The 22,372-nt window shown below is 51.3% G+C and overlaps 1 long non-coding RNA gene across 1 annotated transcript; it reads left to right on the top strand.

Moving 5' to 3' along the window:
• Nucleotides 1-13,192: 13,192 nt before the first annotated feature.
• LOC126037174 (uncharacterized) lies at nt 13,193-21,560 on the top strand. The gene is made up of 3 exons (XR_007505539.1): nt 13,193-13,247; nt 14,986-15,184; nt 21,486-21,560. It is a non-coding gene; the product is annotated as an uncharacterized LOC126037174 (long non-coding RNA).
• The last annotated feature ends 812 nt before the right edge of the window (nt 21,561-22,372 follow it).

Raw genomic sequence — 22,372 nt, 5'->3', positions numbered from 1 at the left:
TGGTGTCTCTGTTATGGCTCAATAGCAGCTTGGTGCTGCTCTGCGTTTTATCTCTGGCTTTGCCCTATGTGGTGTATCTGGTGCGCACACAATGGAGGGGCTGGGGCTGGAATTGCCCTACACAGTTCCCCTGTCCTGTGCACTCCAGGACAAGGCTGGCACAGGGAGCAGAGGTGGGGGTGATGACCTGTTAACGAGCCCTTTGGTGCCTCTGTGGCTCAGAATTTAGCAGGACGGTCCCACCAGGGAAGCTGGGCTCGCCCAGCCTGTTGGTGGGTCCCATGCCCAGCTCCCTGCCTGCTGACACCGTGGGCATCCAGGTCCCTGTGTGCCCCGATACGACGCTCGGCCCAGGACTGGTGAATCCCTGGGTCTGCTGCCGTTACCACCTGGACAGTTGTGCTACGGAACTGTATTTATTGCTGGGCCATTACTCGAACACGAATGGTCGACTCCTGAAGCTGTCCGTCAGGAGTCTGTCATCGCAGCCCAAACCCCTACCCTGGCGGGGCTGGCTCAGGCCCTGGCAGGAGGGCCGGCGCGATGGGCTTGGGGCGCGGGCGGGTGGCTTCAATTCCTCTGGGGGCTCGAGGTCTCTGGGCTGGTCCCGCAACAGCTGGCTGGCTGAGTTGGACAGCCATGAGGGCCGGGGTGGAGGCGGGCGGGCCGGGCGGCTGTCCGGGCTGGCGGAGGCCTGTTCCCTGCTGCTCTGTGGCAGGCGGGCCGGTTTTGCAGGCACAGGTGATGGCTCCTGCTGTCGGGTCCAGCTCTCCGGGCTGCTGGGGCGGCTGCTCCGGCTGTCCAGGCCTGAGGAGCAGCTGCTGGTGTCGGACCGGGCTCGCGAAGCTGCGGAGAGGCGCCTGCGGAGAGAGGAGGCTGCTGAGACCCCACCGCGACTGTGAGGCCGGGAGGGTGGGAGGGTGCGGGGCAGCAACTGGGCACCTCACGGGGTGCGGATGCCTGGCTGCACGTGGGAGCTGTGGGCATGGAGAGCTCCCTGCAGAAAACGGGGCGCCCCACATCCCTCGTCTGGGGCTCTGCTCGCCTGCCCACGGCTCGTCTCCTCTCGGCCCTGACCATCCTGACCTGCCTGGCTCTGCACGTGCCTGGAAGGAGACCTGCCTGCGACAGACCGAGGCGACCAAAGCTGGGCACAGCACTGCAGGGCCAGGAGAGCCTCCTGTTCGCCTTTCTCAGCGTGCCTGGCAGAGACCAGCACTCGGCTGCCCTGCCCGTCCCTGACCAGACAAGGGCACAGCCTCGGCTCTCTGCTCATCCAAAGAGATAATGTACCCCTGCACAGAAAAATACCCTGCCTGTGCTGAGAACACGCACGCTGGCAGTGCTCAGGTGCAGATGGGACGGACTGACTCTCTTTCTCCAAAGCAAGGCCGAGAGCTGGGAAGGTTCCTCACCACGGTCTGAGTTGCTGGGACACCCGGGCCGAGGTGAACCTCTGGGATTTCGGCATCCCCTAACAGGGTGATTTCTGCTGGTAGGTTCACTGGCAGGCAGATGTCACGATTGCAATTCTCACTTTTAATGGCTGTGTCTGCCTCCGTCTGTTGCTGGGTCTGCTCTTGTCGAGGCAGGGTCACTTTTAACTAACACTTGCCACAGGAGGAAGGGGTTTCAGAAAAGAGTGCCCATGTGAATTGAGAGGCCAGTTAAAACATCTTGCAGCAGCAATCTCAGTAGAGTTTGGCCGGTAACTGACTCGGCACTCCAGAATACCCTACCTCTAAATGCTTCATGGCTAATAGCAGCCATCTAATACAGAAGTTTGGCAAAAAAACCTCCCAACAACTCACCGTCGTCTCTTCCACCACAGACGGATCACACAACACAATATCATTCCAAACAGCACGGAGCCCAAGACCGCCGCGGCGCCTTCTATGCAGTAGTACCAGAAATCTTGATGATCCATAGCATTTGTGCTTCTCTTGCCATCCGCACCTGGAGGAACAATTCTGTGCATTAGTGTGTCCTGCACACTGCTGGTAATCTCACAGGAGGTCTGACATTGCCAGGAAGTGTTCTTTCTCACTTTGTTAGCATCTCTGCACCCGCAAACATGCTGGGGCTGCAACGTTTCCTTGGTTTCAGTAGAAGCAAAGGAAACTCTCAAAGCCGTTGCAAATTAATGCACTCTGGAGCCTCTCTTTCTCCTCAGAGCTTTGCTTACACTCTGGTACGGCCGTAATCCAGTTTTCCCAGTGTCACAGGTTTGCTCCCCCTTCTTGGCCACCCGTCACATTTGCACACAATTTCTTCTGCGCTCACCCACCTTCACTCTCCAAGGCTTGCTAGTGGTGCTGCCTGGAGGCTCTCTCTGGCCCTTTGGGACAAGTTGTGCCAGTGAACAGGACTCATGAGGCCAGATGGAGAGCATGTGGGGGAGCGCAGCTGTTTGGCCAATCGTTCCTTTGAGCAACACAGACAAAACCCATCCCTGCATCAGGGAGTGCCACCCCCAGCTCTCTCCCCAGCCCAGCACCCACACCCCGAGGGGATGGAGTCAGGTCCTCTCAGGAGACACCTGAACCTCGTTCTCCCTCTTCGCCTTTTCTCCAGCGCGGGCATGGCCTGCATGCCCCCAGGTTTCAGGACTTGTCTCCCCCCTTATGGCCCCCTGCAAGACTGCTGATTACCTGCATTCTTTGGAGAAAATTGATATCTCCTGGTGTGGTGGGCTTCTCCAGGGCTGGACAGCACTGCCACTGCCAAGAATCAGAGAAAAGGTAAAGCCTCAGCATGGCTCAGGCACAGAAGGTGCAGGAGGGTGGCACAGGTTCCCTCTAAGCCCATGCCCGATCCGCCAGTGAATCCCTTTGGACCTCAGTTCACAGGAGGGATCCCCCTCTGTGGGGGACTCAGGGCAAGCTCTGGGATGCAGGTATTGCAGGAGGCACATTCAGTTAAGAGTTGTATTTCCCACCATCTGCTGAGGGTGGTTCAGATGGCCTCATTCCCAAAACGGCAAAGTTCTGAAATGCCTGTGAACAGGGTGCGGTGGGAGGTGAGCATCTCACTGCACCCACACAGAGGGTTCCGAGTGTCTCTCTGGCACACCGATGGCAGTAACCTCCACACCCCAGAGATGACAGTCATCCTCAGAGAGCCGTTCCTGGCTTCTTTTAGAACACTCGCTCTGTACTAATAGTTTGGCTGCTGACAAGATGTGCAGTAGCGGGCACCAGGGGAAGAGGCTGCAGACACACAGTGATTTTGATTCATGACACTGGATGACTGAAGGACAGCAATTACCTGGCACGCCTGTTGATTGAATTGCCCCTGTTTTTTCGTCAGAGGCTGGCACTGCGTGACCATCTCCGTCCTGAAACGCCTCCTTCTCCACAGTCTCAGGGTCCACCTCTTTAGAAAGAAAGTGGCTCGGTTTAATTAGAAGTAACCGTTCCTCATCAGGAACGCGGTATCTTCAGGAGGCAATACTTCTCAAAATCCATTAATAACGCTTAGAAACAAAGCCTGGGCATTTGGGGGTGCACCTAGTCACTAGTCCAAACAGCGTGTCATTCATGGAGAAAAATTTAAGCGCTAGACACTTTCCAGGTTACCAACAGACAGCAAATCCTGACCTGCTGAGAGTGCAGGGGATTGCATGTGATCTTGTTCACATTCCACTTAGTGCATTTTTGGCAAACTGCAAGATGATGGTAAATTACTTGCTTCGCAGAAGACAGGAAGATGCTGTAACCAGTTCAGCTGGGGAAAGAGTCCTTCTGAGAAGCACTTCCCACCATACCAACTCCACCACATGGTAAGGGTAACAGACACGCATGGTGGACTGAACCGCAAGCTCTTGCTACCATATTCTGGGCTCTTTCACAAGTGGCAGCGAAGAGCCCACAGTCCCCCAAAACAAGAGGAAAACCACAACCAAGTTATCTAAAACACAACTAGAAACAGACAGGCAAACCACCCAACACTGAATTCACAGCCCTTCATTTTAGCTGCCTTCAAGTTAGGTGTCTGGCCTTCAGCTGGGTGTCCAGCTTTCACCTGTCCCTGACCCCGAGGTCTCACCGGGACTCCTCAGACATCAAGGAGAACAATGGGGTTAGACCAGGCTGTGAAGCCGGGGTGCTCCCATCCTGCCCAGGGGATGCCTGCAGCCCAGGCAAAGTCTGCCGGTCTCAGTGACCCCAAGCTCCCGGCGCATCCTGTCCACCGGCCGAGGGCACTCTCCCTGCCAGCGACTGGCAGGGTGCTGGCCCTCTCATGGCTTATCAGGAATCACCTCCTTAAGCCAAGTCCCTCACACACTCAAGGTGTGAGCACCGCCAGCTCCTGCCAGCTGGATACCAACATCTGCCCAGAACAGCTCTGGCCAGTAACGCTATAACTGGGCCAGCAGCCATCCCTGGGGCTCAGCTGAACCACAACTGGCAGCAGAGACTCTGCACCATCTCTACAGCTCACCAGCACCGGCAAGGTGTGAAGTTTGAGTGACAGTGCAGTGAGGCTCTGATCGATCCCTTCCTGCTGCGTAGGCTACGGCTTGTCCATACATGCATCTGAAACCTCTGCTTCCCAAGTCTTCCGGTTATACCCACCACGTGCTGCTTTGTCCAATTCCTTCAGGATTTCCTTTAGGACATCTGGCGACCGCTGGGAAGATTTTCCTATTTCAGCTTTAGCTTTGTACCTTGCTCTTTGAGGACCTTAACAGAAAGTATAAAGTTAAATTTCTCAAGAATAACATACTGAAAACGAGCGCTTAGTCTGTGAAGTCAGTCAGGACTGACTACTCACCCCTGGGATGCCAGGTGAGCTCCAGCGCAGGACCCGGCCGAGACGCTGGAAAAGCCCTCCCTGTACCCACGTCTGCAACCAAACACCCAAGAGAAGTTCCCATCATACATTGTCATATACACCGGCATACTGAATAGCGGAACATATAAGGGGATCACAGAACAACATGGCACACACGATGCAGGTCTATATTCTCACACCTGCAAGAGACATCTTGCTCACATTCGGGCTTTGAGCTGGCAGCTCTCAAAGAAGTAAAAAGCCATGACGTACCCGTGCGATCTCCCTGCACGTCAGCCCTGGAACCCGGCTGGGAAGCTGGATATCCACTGCGCCCAGCCACGTCTGTAAAACAGAACAGAGAAGCTCCCGTGAAATATGTCAATAGCCTTCTTCAGATGTGAACGGCAACACATGCAGTTCAAACGCAGGATTGCTCCGTGGCACTCGTCTCTCCCTGCCACTCAGGAGCACCGTGCAGACCGTTACTGGGTGCCTGGACCATGCCAGTTTAAAACAAACCATGCACAGTGCTGCCGGCAGAAAGGACTCCCTGGAGCTCACACCAGCTCCAAACTCAACCCCAACAAGCCCGCTGGCTTTGCAGCAGGCACTGGAGGCAGCGCAGGGTCGGAGAGGCTGGGAAAGAATGTTTTGCAAGGCAGAGTGCCCCAGGCCGCGTCACTGAGCCTGACCCATTCCCTCTCTGCTCTTCTGCATGTCTAAGCATCGGCCAAGAAAATATTAAATTTCACATGAACGAATATTAAAACCTAAATGCCCGCTCGTTCAAGTGACGTACCTGTGGGGTTGCCCTGAGGCTCCCAGACAAGATCCGGCTGAGCAGTCGGGCGGCCACTGGCTACAGGCACAGCTGTAATCAAGCACGTTTCCATTAGAGGCTGTGATCTACTTCTTTCTCAGTGACCTGCAGTCACTGGAGGGGGGTCAGGTAATGACGTGGGACCCAGACATGGGTGGAGATTTCCAAAGCTGCAGAGGGCCTGGGGGACGTGGCTTCCCCTGAGGAGAGCACTGCGGGGCTAGAGCAGGAATGCTCCTGTTTTTCTGAGCAGACATCTCCCAAGGATGGACGTCCCTGGGTCCCTGAGGCTGAAAGCCAGCATTCAGCCGGGGAGCGGCAGAGCCACGGCCCCGGGCACGGCTGTGACCAGTCCTGGGAAGAAGTGCTCCTGCAGGCTCTTGCCTGGCCCCTGCACTGCTGCTCTGGCCCTGACATGCAGGCCAGGGGAAGGCTGCCCTGGGGCAGCGCAGCACAGGGCCGGCTCGAGGGATGGTTCCTCACCCCGCGGTGCCGCTCTCGGCCCCACCATTCACCTCGAAAATGCCTCCGCAGCGGCTGCAGCCCCCTGCACCTCCCCGTGGGGCATCTGCCTCCCGCTGCCCGTGAGCTGGCCACGGCTCACCCGGCCCAGCCCGGCCCCGCTGCTCTCACAGCCCTGCCACACCACGACCCCAGCCCCGCCGTCACCCCGAGGTGTGGTGGGTGCTGTGCCACGCTGCCAGGGCTGGGTGCTGGCCCTCGCCTGCCCCCCTACCTAATCCCCGCGCTTGCCACGGAGCAGCCCCGACATCCCAGGCTTGCAGGGACACCATAAAAAGGATAATGAGGCAGGTGGGGGTCATGGTCCCCCACGCCTGCACCATGACGCTGCTGCTGCTGCCGCTGCCACTGGCACTGGCACTGCTGGAGCGGTGCCTGTGGCACAGCACTGCACATCACGGCGTGGCACAGCGGGGCTCTGTGACCTCACAGTCCGGCCTTCCCACCGCGGCCACGGCCCTGGGGCACTGCCCCTCCCCCACATGCTTTGAGGTTTTGGATTTAGATGAAATTAAGACCCCTTCAGCATCCTAGCTGTCTGCACATCAGCACGCTCCCTGACATCCTCAGGCTCAGGTGCTTTTGGCTACAGCTGCTTCTGTGCTTGCTGTTTGGCCGCTGCTCTTCTGTGGCTTTCTCTCTGCCTCGGAGTCTGACGACAATTATGTGGGATCCTCTGGGCTGAGGGGAGGGGAAAAAAAGAAAACCGTATGATTTCCGATATGTAAATGCTACTGAGGCTACGGGCTGGCCAGGCTTGTATGGAGAGCTTTACACTAGATTTAGTGGGGGGGGAGGAGGAGGAGGAAGAGGAAGAACAGGAGGACGACTAAAAGATCTTTCCTTTCCCACAGTGTTGCATATCTGGGGACTGATACAGCATCACTTGCCATCTAGTCAGTGAGAAGCAGCCCAATTCCTGTAAGCAGCTGCAGGTTGGTACCCACCAGCATCGGTAAAGACGTCATGCAGATAATAATTCAGCAGCTGCTGAATGATTGTGAATTGATTTTCACCATCTTTTGGTAAAATACAAGCAAAATAAGCTTAGCAAGTCAGGAGGTAAACTCAAGCATTAATTTCATGTACGAGCAAGAAATTGGTAACTACGGGGAAACGATGTTCAAGGGTACAGACAAGACGGTGGAAAACACAGCTTCAAGAAGTCGTTCATCTTACTGTCTTCGCTAACAACTCTAGAGTCCAGCATTATGGGGTCCATCTCTGCAACAGGGGCTATTTCCAATTTGAGCTGCTCTTCAACAGCAAATGGGAGCTAGAACTTGTTTCCCACAGGTGGAACTGCACCATCAGGAATCCTGCTGTACAACTGCCAGATAGAGTGACTTCAAAAGCTGGAGGTGGGAATCCACTTCCATTTAAAAAAAAATAAATAAATCCTATCACTACTGCAATTCCTGATGTCCTCTGTTCATACCTGGAACATTTGATGTACCTACACCTCTTAACCACACCAGAGAACAGGCTGAGGTAGGAAGGGTTGCAGATGTAGCTCATCTAGTCTAAACCACAGCTGCCTTTAAGGATGTATGGCCTCACCTGAGCTTTCTTTGTGCAAAAGAATCCCTAATGTCACACTGATGCAGCCTGCTTTATTTCTGAATGCAACAAGCCCTCGAGTCCCAGATTTGTGGATCTCATAAGCACAGTTCTGCTGGATCAGTCAGTTCAAGAGAAAACAGACTGCCTAGCAAGTATCAAAAGTTCCCAGGAAAGGACTAATCTGAGAACTTGAGGAGCCGTCTGACCTGGAAGGGGAAGTCCCTGAATCGGATGGGACAAAGACAGGCAACAGGACGTTCTCTAGTCTCACAAGGCGGAGCTGTGTGCTGAAGAAAGGGCACTGTGACATGAGCTTCTGGTGCACTCCTTGGTACTAAGGGAATGGCCCCCCCAGATCTCAGTTCAGGGATTTACTCAGTTTCAACCCCACCACACCTCGGATCGGCAACGGGAAGACAGTGGATCTCAAGTAAAGGCAGTGCGCTCTCACCCCGATCCAGGACCACAGTGGTCCGTCTTCTACATAGCCTGTGCAGGCCCGTCCCTGGGAGCTTGGACTTCTCTGGCCCAAGGCTCAGCCTGTAGCTCTTCCTCGAGAAAGCAGTCCCAGCACCTCTCATCATCATCCTTCACAGGCGCCACTTCCACAGCGGACATCAGGCAGACTGACGCCTAGAACAAAACTTGCTGGGGAGGATGCTGCCTTTAGACTTCTCCTTTTCTTGGAGGCTGATGTACCTCGACTGAACAACTGGGATAAGCCAAAAAGTAGTGTGATTTCGTTAGTGCAAGGACACGGACAAGAGCCCAAAGCCAGATGCCTTCCCTGCTCTCAGTCCCACCTGTTCAACAGCTCAAAATCTTCCCAAAGCAGACAAATCAGCCTACCAGATAAGGCATGAAGCCACCCACCAGCCAGCAACACGCCAACCAAAGGCACGGGCAGAACCAAGCAAGAAACTCACAGGCAACCTTTGCACCGAGTTTGAGCTGGAAGCACGGAGCTAGCACAGGGCTACAGCAACCACCACCGCCAAACACGGCCAAAACTGTCAATGACATTGCATTTTTACATGTGTCCTATTGAGACGCTTCTGCCTTTCGCTCCTACATTGCATTCTTTAGTACAGGAACAGGCGCCTGGTTAATCTTCTACTTAAGAGGTTACGAGATTATTCAGCTATCCAAAACAGAGGGAGCGAGAGAGTGTCCTGGGTGCAGCTGCGATAGAGTTCATTTTCACAGGACAGAGAGAAAGAGACAAATGCAGATGAACTAAACTACAAAATAATAGCATTGACCACAAAGCAAAAGACCCAGAGACCAGCTGTTGGTTTTACAGGGACAAAAGCAGATGCAGGAAGAAGTACACGCAAGTGTTTGCAGGTGAAAACCTAGCACGGGACTAAAGATTCATGACCTTACCCAGTATCGCTAGAAGGCAAAGGATGCTCTCAGAGCTACTCTGACGTGTGCCAAAACATTTAATAAATTCAAGCTGCTGTTTCCATCCAGCTTAAAAACGTTAACTTACATCCCTCTCCTGTTCCTGAATATCCAGAGAGCAAACTATCACTAGAAGCCTCGTTCACCAGACATTTTCTGACAAACTGCTTTGCGACAAAAAGCAACAAGACGGTTCAACAGGAGCACAGGCTGTGCGAATTCAATGCTTGCCAGCCATCTCCTACAGAGCAGAAACTAAGGTGATCCCAAGGAAAGTTAGAGACCTTGCCAAGTGATGCAAGTGCCGCAGCAACTCCACTGGCAGAAAACCTCTTGAGCTTCAGCTGGACTTGGGAAGGGATTTCCTAAAGCCTCTTTCCTCCACAGCTACCCCTGCACGCAGTAGTGGAGCAGCACTGCCTGGCTTCCCTCCTGCAGCACTGACGAGCAAAACAGCAGGCACAATTCAAAAATCAGCCTCGATCAACGGCCCCGAGTGATCTGCATCAGAGACTCAAAAGAAGGAATAAGGCAATTCAACTATAAAGAGAAACACATCATTGACTACCAAGGCAGAGCAGACAGCACGGTTTGTACTATCCTGAACTATTCTAAACATCAGAGACATGACCTCACCTCAAACCGGCTAAGTTAAGAACACCAGAGGGTGGCACCCCAGCTCTTCTCAAGGGTGGCCAGCTGGGGACCTGAGCTGCTGAAACAACCCTTCCAGAGAGTGCGGCATGACCACGCTGGTGTGCAGCACCTTACGACATGCACTGCTGGCACTGCTGCAGGGACAGGGTTTGCTTCCACTGGAGCAGATGCTGCTTTCAACAGCTTTCAACCCAGTGGCACCCCACAAACCCGAAATAACCCTTAGGCCTGGTAGCATTGCCCAAATCCCAGAACAAACCCTAAATCCAGATGCACACTGCCCATTTCTCTGTATTCACACCTGCCCACAGCCACCTGTTGTTTCCAATCTTGTAAATATTTTAGAAAAACACTCTTTTTTTTTTTTTTTTTTTTAAATTTTTTTAATACCTGCTTTGACTTCACTACAGTACAGGCTCAGAGTCCATGACAATGGCTGGTAAAGTCCATAGCAATACAGAATGGTGGAGGGATGAGTGGGATAGGTGCCCGTTAGCCATCTGGTAGTTGTTCACAATTGACTCCAAGTCCTCCGTACCTACCTACCTACCTACTTACCAACCTCCTGACTCATTGGAAATGAGTCAGACTGCACCAGAAGTAACTCTGCATGACCTGGTCAGACATATCAGACCACAAATGGTGGTTTTGAGACAGAACACCCAACACAAACCACCGGAACAGTAAAAAAAAACAGCCAGAAGAAACATACACAAACCAAAGGCCCCTATCCAAACCCTGAAAAGACAAACAAGATAAAAAAGGAATTGCAAAAAAAAAAAAAAAAAAAAGACCACCCAGGACACAAGACAAGGCAAAAATAACATAACTCCAAGAACCCAGGGCCAACAAACGCACAGCTGGTCCGTAACAGTAACATGCTTTAATGCTAACTCACCTGAACTCTGGCATCCTGTAATCCTGCCATCCCATAGCCCTAGCACACTGCAACGCTAGCATACCGTAACCCGAGCACACTGTAGCCTCAAGATACCAAAAAATGGAACACAAACTCCCTGGACATCTCCGCCAGAGCCTGCAGGTGGCCCCAGATCTCAGACATCACAACTTTGAAGAGGCAGTGGGACAGAGCCACCAGGACATCACCAGCATCCATCTTCACATCATCCATCACGCTCTGAAAAAGTGCCTGGCTTAAACGCTCCATGGGAGAAAGGCACTCGGAGACGCTGAACCGGCCAACCATGGCCACGGGGCTTCAGCTCATCATTTCTGTGTCAGAGCCAGCAGGCAGATGACCCCGTCCTCCCTGCGAGACCCCTCAGCGCAGCCGCACCCAGCTCCGGGGGGCTAGATACGACCTCGGCTCTAAGGGGAGATGCTGCCTGGGAGCAGGATCTCTCACGGGGGCACTGGGAAACCCTCCTCAGGCCTGGATGCCTGAGAAACATCTCTGCACTGCTCCGTACCTCACAAAACCAGGGGCAGAGGAAGGCTGCTTTGCTGGCCTCCAAGAGAACCAGCTCACCTGGGCTCCTCCGTGGCCACCGGGCGCCTTTGCTGTCAGGCGGGTCTCAGCGTTGCTCTGCAATCGGCTGTCACCTCCCTGAAGGGCGCTCTCCAGTGCACGCTAAGTCTCCAGGGGGTCTCCCTGGGGACAAAGATTGAAAGGGAGGGATGGGGTTTGCATTGCCCCCATGCCCAGGCTGCCACAAGAGAGACCTGCCACCCCCCAAATCAGCTGTGGCATGTGGACACCACGCATGAGCTGCAGACATGGACGGCAGTGGGGCTGTGGGGAGCGGGCAGGCTGTTCTGGGGTGCCCCCAGCGCTGGCAGAAAGCAGAGCTGGAGAGAACAGGGGGCAGCCAGCAGCCGGCAGTGGGGCCCGGCAGGATGCAGCGCCTGCGGAAATCCCCGGCTCCTTGAGCCTCAGCCCCAGGGCTACAGCACGGGGCTGGCACTACCTGCAGCTTCGCTGGGAAAAGTCAGGCAGGGGTGACCCTGAAAACCCACACGGGTACCCAGGCCCGGGATTTGACAACCCGTTCCTTTGCCCATCGCCGCCACAGGATCCAGAAAGCAGTGCCACCGGCCCCGGCATGGTCCTGAGCCATCTCTCGATGGGTGACTCTTTAACCCAGCCTAAAAAGAGGAAAAACTGACCAGAATTCAGCTGTGCTCAAGTTTTTGCAGGCAGCATGGTGTTTTGAGCTGCCTGGTGCTGCCGTGCCTGGGGAACGCTCAAGAAACAGGGCGGCTGCCTGTACCTGCAGGCAGGCGGTGGAGTGTGTGCAGCAGGAGCGAGTGGTGGTTGGTGCAGCTGTTGAATGGGTTCAGGCTTTAAATGTGTCCAGACTGGTATGCCTGGTTCCTTTTTCCTTGCAGTTTGTATTTAGAGCCTAAAGAGTACTCTTTTTAAAAGCAAAAACATCAAGCAAAAAAAATACAGAAGCAGCCCAAAAACAGCTGGGTGATTTCCCCCCACACACTCCCAGCTGTCCTTTTTTTTCCCTCAGTCCTGGCCACTACGCAAGGCAATGCTCATCGCCAATATCAGGGCGCAGGACTGGGCCCAGGGCAGGGCTTTGGCAGGCAGCACAGTCCTTGAGGCTCCCGGTGATGCAGTTCCTGGGGAGTGCTCCAGAAACGGGGGCAGTTGCCCAGAATTGCCATTTTTGGTCTCTCCCCATCACGCTCTGTCCGGCTCCCTGCCCCCACTTTTTATTTCCTCCCTCTCGCCACTACTTTCTTCTTCCTCTTTCTTTCTCTGCCTCGCTCCCTGTCCGTATTTCCTCCTCCCTCTCTCTCCCGCAGCCTGGCCCCTTGTTCCCGCCCGTATCCCCTCCTGCTCAGCTGGCTGGGCCTTCTCTCTTCTCTCTGGGCCTCCGTGCTGCTCCCCAGCCCCTTCTGCTCCTCCGCCGTCGCCATCCTGGAGGCCATCGCTGCTCTGTCCTCCTGCCCCTCCTTGTCCTGATCCGCACCCCTCTGGTTCTCACTCTCTCTGGGCTGTTCCCCGTCCTCCCCTTGCTCTCTGTCCCTGCCTCTCCCTTTCTTTCTCTCTTCCCTGCCGGTCTCCTCTCAGCCTTGCCCTCCGTCCCTCTCTCCTGCTCCCTGTCCCATCGCTCTGTCGCTCCGCTCTCCTGACGCCTTTTCCCTCTCTCTGCCCTGCCCCTGCCCCTGCCCCTGCTCCTGCCCCTCTCCGGCCACCGCGCCGCCCTGTCCCCCCTTCCCCTTCTTCTTTTCTCTTTCTTCTCCTCGTCCTCGTCCTCCTCCTCGTCCTCGTCCTCCTCCTCGCCCTCGTCCTCCCCCGGGCAGGCGGCCATGGGGCCTGCGGGGGGCGGGGCCGGGCCGGGGATGGTGTCCCTGCAGGGTCAGGCAGCAGGAAGGAGCGCCCCGGGGCATGCTGGGAGCTGTAGTCCTGGGGCCTGCAGGAGCCCTGGTGGTTCCCGGGGCATGCTGGGAGCTGTAGGCCTGGGGGCTGCCGGGCGGCCATGTTGGTCTCTGCAGCCTCTGCTCCAGCTACGGCCCGGCTGAGGTGAGGGCTGGGGCTGCCCGTGAGGCGAGGGAGGCCCTTGGGCGGGCGTGGGGGTGTCTCCTGCCTGCTGGCTGCCCGGGGGAGGGGGCTCCAAGCTGGAGCCGGGCCCGGCTGAGGGAAGGAGAAAAGGGACAGGGCGAGGGGGGTCGCAGCCCTGACTTGGCCGGTTTCACGCAGACGCCCTGTTCAGAAAACACAGCCTCCGTGTGGGTCAGCGGTCCCTGCGGAGTTTTGTTATTTATAGCCATGTTTACAAATACAGGACTTCGCACAGCGGGCTCACGCGGTGCTGTGCTGCTTGTAAACTGAATCGCTTCTATCCCGGCTACAGTCTGGAGGGAGCGAGCGCCAGCCGATAGACTAGGATGGAGATGAAAGCAAGCGATACGCTTGCGATGGTGATCCTGCCACAAGGCATGCTGCTTCTTGATCTGGGAAAACGCCGCAGTGACTCTGTCAGAGAACAAGGTTGTCAGTGCTATCTCTGCGTGTGACACCCAGGGGATTTTTTCCCTCTGCGTGCGTTTCTGTGCAGGCATGTGCAAGAAACGTAGGTGTTTCTCTGTGCTGTAATGGGGACTGATGACAGCTGGGTGGGTGGCAAGGTGTGCAACCTCAGCAGAAACTTCCTGCAGCTGCCCTGCCATGTGCTTCAGGTCTGGTTGTTTGCTGTCGTTGAGAGCTACTGAGGGAGGGCATGGGAAGGTATTGGGTTCTTCCTCCCTGCAGTCAGCACTGGTCCTCACTGCGTAGCCTCCCACAGCAGCCAGTGCTGTGTGCCCCTCTCCGTTGTTAGGCAAACAGCTGTAGCAGGAAAGTGTGGCATGTTCCTCTGATTCATGCATTCTCCACCTGGCACAGCAGCACGCTTGAAATACTGAAATGTGCTCTCTTTGTGGCTGCTAACATTCAAAAATCTTGTCTTGGTCTAGTCAGCAAGGTATTTGGAAAACATCACGGTTGCATTTTGAGAATAAAGTAGGTTCCCATCCTTCCCCCTACCCCCCAAACGGTGCAGGATCCAGACCTTTTCCCCCTACCCCGCTATGTGTAGCCTGGCTTTGTTCATTTTGCTGCCTCAGAGCAAGAATATAGCAAAGAACTGAGATGTGTGTCGTGTGCTCCAGGCCAAAGACAGTTTTAAGTGTTCCCTGTTTATTGCGTGCAGCTGTGCAGCATGGTACATTTTGGAAGGCCCACTGGGATGATGTATCAGAAGTTGCTGAAAATGAGGTGATGCTGGTAGTGGTTTATTTTCAGTGCCTGGTTGGGGAAAGAATATACTCAAATTTTCTAAGATCCAGATCTATTAGAGGAAAGGGAGTGCAAGGTAAGGAGCATCATGCTGCATTTCTTGCTAAGTGTCTGCTTTCATTTCATTCAAACTAGAAGGTAAACAAAGATTGAACCTGCAACAGAATTTGTTTCCCAGAGTGAGCATTCAAGCACTGGGGAGCAGTTTGCAGGATCAGAACTTCAGCCTGCTCTGGGTTCTGGGTGATAAACCCTCAGGAGAGGAGAGAGAAACCCCACTGTTTTAAATGCAGCTCAACTTATCTCAAGATTTCTTGGTGTTAGATTGTGTTGGCGGTCAGTCTCTAAGCACGTGACGGAACTGTTAAAAAAATCAAGACATTTAAGGATTATTTACTGTATTAAATCCTCTTACAAGCACTGCACTCTGTTGCCCTGTGGATAGTATAATGTCATGACTGGCAATTTCCCTTTTCTTTTCCAGTACAAGGATGCATGTATGAAGGCAAATCGAGGGTACAAGTGGTGCCCCACAGCAAACCAGCCTGCGAAACCCCAGACATCTACTGTTACAAACAGGAAGAAGCTATGGGCCTTTGCCTTGGACTCTGCAAAAGATTTACCAAGCCCGAGGAAAGTGACAAGAAGTGACAAAATGCCACGGCGTAACTTCAGGATGGCAGGTGAGATTTCCATCCATGTTCCTCAAACGTAGCAGCCTCCTTTTGTTTGCGGATGCAGCGTTGGAATTAAACTGCAAGACCAGTTTCCTTTACTGCACCTGGTACTGTAGTGCAAATACCTTTCATGTCCCAAATAAAGTTGCCAAGACTCTAGTTAAACCTCTGCATAACAGCCTCGAATTTTCCTAAGTGCATGATTGCTTTCAAGAGTCAAGTCCGGACATGTGACATATCATAAGCCATACCCCATTTGGGGTCCAGATTTGATTGATGTTTAGTTCAGGCTTATCTGCTGTTAGAGATTTTCATTTTCTAGTCCAAAAGGGAAATGCTGATGGTGTGCATTCTTTTTCTCCTTCATAGAGTGTTGTACTATGTTTAGTAATTTGCTGTTTACAGAAATAATTTGCAGTTGTCTATGAAGTTGGAGGTGTTAATGTTCTTGTGGATGAATGTACCAGTGGAGCTAACTTCTGGTATTTAAATCGAGAGGAGGCGTGTATTCTAACCATTTTAAACATGAAAAAAAAAAAAAAAAAAGAAAAGAAATCCATCGAGAAGTGGATTGCCTGAGCTGGGGAAAGGCAGATAATCTCAAACTGATATCCACAAATCGCAGAACTGTAGCAATCACGGAAATAGAAAAATCAGTGTTAAGTACTGGCAGCTTAAGAGCCTAACAGTCAAGGTAGAAACTAATTTTTACCCCACCACCCTTTTTTGCTTTGTTTTTTCTTTTTTTTATTGCACTTTGATGTTTCTAACCTTATAAATACTGATGGATTTGAAACTTTGTCATATCCTGCCTAGTTTATGCCAAGTGTGTGGCAGATAGGACTTTCCTGCTTAGAGGGATCGTGAGCTGGAGAGTGGAAAATGGTTTTATGGAACAAGTATAAAAGGAGAAGAAGGGATAAAAAGGCTTGGATGCCTTTTTTGCCAGTTTAGTGGTATGGAAATTCCTGTAATGAAATTTCTTCTGGCTATGAAGGAACTGTGAATTGGGATCAAAATAAAGTGTTTCCTGCTCCATCGTTATGATATATGGGAGACCAGTTCTGAAAACCTCAAGCCCCTTCATCCCGTTCTGTTTTTGCTACCAGAGGAGTTACTTTTATGCTCCTTCAGGTTTATTGACTTAACGGAGAGAACAAGGAGTAGGTCTTGGTCTAGGTGGCTGCTGTCCCCCACTGCTCCTGCCGGGATATCCAACTGTAGAGCTTCTGAGTCCGGAGAGATCTTGAATCAACACCTATCAGAGCAGAGGACAGAGAACTTAAGAGTTAATGAGAAACTGATCCAAGCCATTGTTTTCTCTAGAGAGCCATAATTTCTGAAGAAGGCCCTCTTTTGTGCTACATGTGATTTTTTAAAAATTCATTTATTTATTTTCTGCTGGCTGATTCAGTGAGCATGGTAATTCACAGGGGTCTCACTCCAGTCCTCGTGCAAGCGAAGGCTGGCTGTTTCATGAGTACAACGATAGCCCACAGAATAACGACAGCCTCTGCCCGAGATGTTAGCAGCAGCATCTAAACCTGGGCATGTCTGCCATGCAAAGTGGATTACTTTTTTGTCAACTATATTCCAGTTTGTGGTAAATACGTGTTGTTGTATTCCTCTCCCCTCGACTTCATGTGAGAGCTCAGTTCAGCTCTGACTCTTCTGGCCAGTGCAACATCTTTTAAAAGCCAGGCTGCATGCTAATTGATGAACTAAAATGTAGCTGAGCACCTGTAGAAATGCCACTGACTGTCTGGCATCTTCAAGGCAGATAGCTTCCTTCGGACAGGGATTATGTGATTCCAGAACAATTCCAGGAAATCTGTTGACTTGTTGGTAGCTGTTAATCCTGTCTTGACTGCTTTTTACATACGAGATTTCATTTTGGAAAGTGTAATACAGAGAGACTTCTTTTTCTGAAGTCCCCCACAGGCCATACCTCTCCTTCATTTTTGGCATTCCAACAGTAACCACCCCACGTTTTAAGTTTTGCATATTGACCTACTGTTGTGTCAAGAACCTGAGGTGTGGCACCAGCGTTGGGCTTCTGACCTGCATGCTGACCCACTAGTGGTGTCCTTGCTCATCCAGCTGGGAAGTTGTAATGGAGCATGTTTTCCTTGTGACATGGCTCACCTGCAAAGACAACTGCTGTTTGCAGGGGAACGTGACCATTGCAGCGCCTACCGTCACAGCTACAGAGCTAAGTGGGCAACAGCTTTCCTATGCAAATGTGCCAGATTCCCAATGCTTTCACATTTCCGCATCAGGAGAAAACGCGCTGGGCCAAAAAGCTTTTTAGTGAAGTGAAGGGTGGAAAAAAGACACTTCCGAGCATAGCCAATATCCCGATAGGATGCAATTTTTGTTTTTAGAAAGAAGCTTCTTTCTGCACCCAGGTGAAAGGTAGTTGAAACTGGTACCTGCTGGCCTTCTTTCTGCTTAGTTCTTCCTCAGTTCTTTCTTTCCTCTGATTGAAAAATTGCAATGATGAACAAGCCAGCCTGCTGAGTTTCTAACTGGACCAATACTAACAAAGAATGTCATTCCCGAACAGTAAGGTAGTTGTAAGCTTCATCAGTAGTAAAAGATGTTGAGACAGTCATGAATCATCTCCCATTCTGCAAGTCCAATTCTTGACTATTTTCTCACTACTGTTGATTTAGCTGTAAATTGCTTTAAAGTAGCACTTAAAATGTGTAATTTTTCATAGCAGTAAGTTCTTGGTGCCATGAGAGAAACATTGTGCTGAGAAGGCACTATAAACATATGGCAATATTTGTGTATATACACTTTGTCTTCCCTTAGATGGAGTTATTTTGTAATTTGAAGCCATAGTGGAAGGATTTTTTTGTTGTATTATGATCAGACATCGAGGTGCCAGCCCTCTGCTACAGCTGCAGAATAAGTAGTCAAGTTGCTTTGGCATGAATTTAAACTTTCACATTCCACTTAGCTGTCAATTTTTTCCCTTCTCTTCATTTTTATATTTGAATGAACAGTTTAAGTATTTGCTTACTTGGGGAGAAAAGAGTGCTATCCTTGTCCTGTTGTGATAAGCTACATAGCTGAAGGGCAGCAAGCTGAGACCCCCAAGAAGATATTTAGAAGAGAGGGAAGAAGGGGGCCTACAAGAAAGCCGGAGAGGGACTTTTGACAAGGGCACGTAGTGATAGGACAAGGGGTAATAGCTTTAAACTGGAAGAGGGTAGATTTAGATTAGATAGAAGGAAGAAATTCTTCCCTCCGAGGGTGGAGAGGCATTGGAATAGGTTGTGCAGACAAGTTGTGGACTCCCCCTCCCTGGAACTGTTCAAGGCCAAGTTGGATGGGGCTTTGCTCAGCATGATCCAGTGGAAGGTGTCCGGCTCCATGGCAGGGGGGTTGGACCTAGATGCTCTTGAAGGCCGCTTCCATCCCAACCCATTCCTATGATTCAGTGAGTCTATGATTCTCTTCTATGTTCTTCAGCTGGCCAAAACTGAGGAGGGGGAAGAAGAACTACAGGTAGCTAAAGGGAAGGACAGGAGAGCAGCTGGGAGCCAACAGTGTGATGTGGGCATAAGAAAGTGCTATGCTGCAGTGTGTCAGGCCACGTATTTTCAGGAAGTGTAGAGAAGAGTTAATGCCACTGAACAGAGCACAGCTCATCTGACGTGGCCTCCCTGCTGGTCCTTCATGTACAAGAAAGATGACCTTCTGGAATAACTGGAGAAGAGAGCTGCAGGGATTGCTGGGACACGGGCGATGGACATGCGTGATGACATCAGGAGTTCATGATTTGCCTAGGCTAGAAAAAGCAGGTGGAAGAAGAGTGGGCTGACTCCTGTAAACACAGGAGAGGGAAATACCATTTAGGCAGAACAGTTTTTAGGCTTAAAAGGAGTGGGCACCGGAAGACATGTGTACCACCTGCTCCCGAGTAAATTTAAGCTGAAAACTGGAAGAAAACTCTAAATGCTTCTAAGATTTGGGTTCTGCAACAGCCTTCCGATGGAAGGAAAGCAAGCAGAAAGCAACCAGTCAACCCCTTATTGCTTAATATGGAGTTCAGCAAGTTTATGGTGGGCCTGGAGATCTCTTCCAATTTCTCCTTCCTCCAAATCAACTGCCTCTTCAGGTGTTGTCTTTCAAGGTATGTGTTGCCTTTTCACGTTTTAATTGCTCTGATGTCCTCTTGTTTGAAGGACTGAACTGTTGCTGATCAAGCATTTTGGTGGCAAAAAGGTCTCTGCTGACAGGATCGCTTGGCTTGTGAATTGTGCTTAGGTACTTGGTGACCCTTCCCATTTCCTGCCTCCCTTTCTTCAGTCACTTCTTGTTGCTAGATCCTACACTTGTGGTAGTGCCTTGTCTCTTTGTAGATGCTTAATACCTTTTGTTCCCCTTTTTATTTAAAAGTAAGAAGTTTAAAAATAAACCTACCCCCCACCCCCTTCTACCTGTTCATCACAGTAATGGAAAAAAGGATTCCAGCTGAACATTGGGCCTGAAGCCAGATGCTCTTTAGGCTGTATTCTTAAGATAACGAGCCACTCTTCTATCCCTGAGATGATAGCGGTTGAGCTTGGTTTATTCCCATTGCTTTCCTCTGCTTCTGTTTACTGGTGTTTTAAGAGAGTGTTGAAAAAAACCCTACCCTGTGTATGTTACCGTGAGATGCTGTCTGAGGGAGAATTTTTGGCAGCATCTGTGGTATGGAATTAAACAGCAGCAGTGAGTGTTCCCGTGAACTGGACCTTGATCATCTGTAGTGCTAAATCGTTTGGAGGTTTACAGGTACAGGTTTGGCCCATGTCAGCTGAAAAGCTCAACAACTTCCTTGGCACCACTCACGAGTGGGAGTGGGCCAGGGGATTTCCCAGTGGGCATTTTGGACGCAGCTGTTGCGCATCCAAATTTTGCATAAAAAAAATGCAACCAAGTGGCCAAGGGTAATTGTGCCAGTTGGCCTCCATTTCAGGGAATGGTCCTGGGCACGTGAAAGGAAATTGGAAAACGTGAGTGCATGCTTAATGAGACCTGGGGAAAGTTACTTACCTTTGGTGTCTCATCATTACTGAAGCTGGTGTCTCAGCAATACTGCAGGGATAACGCTTCCCTGTTCTCCCGCTGTGGCAGTTGAGCGGGACATTTGGGCCACTGACTGTCTCCCTCTCTCTAGATGACACGCTGTTGAATTGGGCCCCTGCACTGCTTCCAAGGCACTCCTCCAAACCCAGACAATTAGTCTTTATGGTGATGAAGTCCAACCACTGTTCTGAGTGGAAAAGCCACTCCGTGAGTGATGCAGTGCCGGTGTTCATTGCTTTCACTTCTTGTTGTCGTTTTCTGAGCTCCTGAGGTGCAGGAAGGCTGGAGGCGAGAAGCTGTCAGCACCAAATAGTTGGAGAAAATACATTTCTATCTCCATTTTACTTTCCTCAATTATATATTGTATTGGCAGGGCAAGAAGTAGGCAGGCAGCTTGCCTGGCCAGTGCCTGCGTGCTTCTGGTACAGAAGATCAAGTGCTTCATGCTTCAGAGCTGTCAGGCTGGCACTTTTCACCACTAAATGCAGCTCTAAATTAAAGCTAAATGAAAAGGGAGATTTTGCTTCAGAGCTTGATCATGTCATTCTGTTCCATACTTTTACGTGTTCAGTGGCTAGGGAAAGGAACCACTGTCTTGGTAGGAGCATCCATTGAGTTATAACCATGGGTGATATTAGAGCATCTTTGTGCATATTTATGCATGAGATCATTACAGTTGCTGTTTTAAAGGTATCCATCTCTGTAGCACCTAAACGCTTTGCCAGTAAAACTGTAGATCCACGCAATGGGGTGAGAAGCAGACAAATCCAATTCAATCCTTCAGACAGCTTTGAAAGCCTCTCCCAGAGGGTACAGCAATGCTTCTTTGTGATTCTCTTGAACTGCCTTTTATGCACTAGTCTGCAGTCTCACGTCTTTCACCGAACTGTGAAATACAATATGGTGTTAAGTTTTTGTTGCTAACCCTCTTTTGACATACCAGTGGGCAAATAAAAGCCCTTCAAAAAAGCCTCAGCCTGTTCTATTGATCCTGGGAAAGACTCACCTTGTGAAAAACTATTCAAGATCACTATTTCACAGATCACCCATTTCCATGTCTCCTGCGAAGGCAGGTACTGTTCCTTGTACAGGTGTGCTGGCACTCATCTGCATGTTCTTAGGTCCCAGGAGTCTTTCTGTACGCTGGATCAGAAATTTAGCATGTTGAAGTTTGATACTGAAACTGAAGAGTCAGGTGATACAAACATAATTGTTTTCCTGACAGATCTCCTCAAGCACATCACAGCCTGGAGTCCCGGGAGCTGTAAAACAAACCGAGGAGTCTGCATTGTTTCAGTTTGCTGAGGTGTAATGGCTGAAATATGGTGGGGGAGGATGGGGGGGAAGCAAGGCACCAGTAAGAGTTGTCACTGAATGGCTAAGCACCCTGTCTGATAAGGGATTCCCATCAGCAGATGATTACCTTCATGGCAGCATTATGTGCAGAAAATCAGGGGGGACAGGGGGCAGTGACTGGATGAGATGTTGGCCAGTTCGACCAGCTGTAGCATTCGCAAAGGACACTGGGCTTGTGAACATTACCTGGCCTTCCATACCAAAGGCCCACGGCAGATGTTTTTTTCCAAATGGCCTTCTAATTTGAATCCAGGAAAACAACCAATAAAAGGCATTCTGAAATGACACTATGCACTGCCTGTGGAAGAGGCTGCAGCAGTGCAAAATGGCAACTGCCCTAGAGGCAGGGATCCTGTGTGTCCTGGTTTCAGCTGGGACAGAGTTAACTGTCTTCCTAGTAGCTGGTACGGTGCTGTTTTTTGAGTTCCGTATGCGAAGACTGTTGGTAACACTGAGGTTTTCAGTTGTTGCTACGTAGTCTTTAGTCTGAAGTCAAGGATTTTTCAGCTTCTCATGCCCAGCTGGAGGGGCACAAGAAGTTGGCACAGGACAGAGCCAGGGCAGCTGACCCAAACTGGCCAACGGAGTATTCCATACCGTGCGACGCCATATCTAGTATAGAAACTGGGGGGAGTGTGGGCAGGGGATCGCTGCTCGGGGACTAGCTGGGTGTCAACCGGCGGGTGGTGAGCAATTGCACTGCGCATCATTTGTACGTTCCAGTGCTTTTATTATTGCTGTTGTCCTTTTATTAGT

This window comes from Accipiter gentilis, unplaced genomic scaffold, assembly GCF_929443795.1.
Source record: "Accipiter gentilis unplaced genomic scaffold, bAccGen1.1, whole genome shotgun sequence".
Classification (NCBI taxonomy): domain Eukaryota; kingdom Metazoa; phylum Chordata; class Aves; order Accipitriformes; family Accipitridae; genus Astur; species Astur gentilis.
The sequence above is the reverse complement of the archived record's forward strand: the minus strand, read 5'-3'. Positions and strand labels throughout refer to the sequence as shown.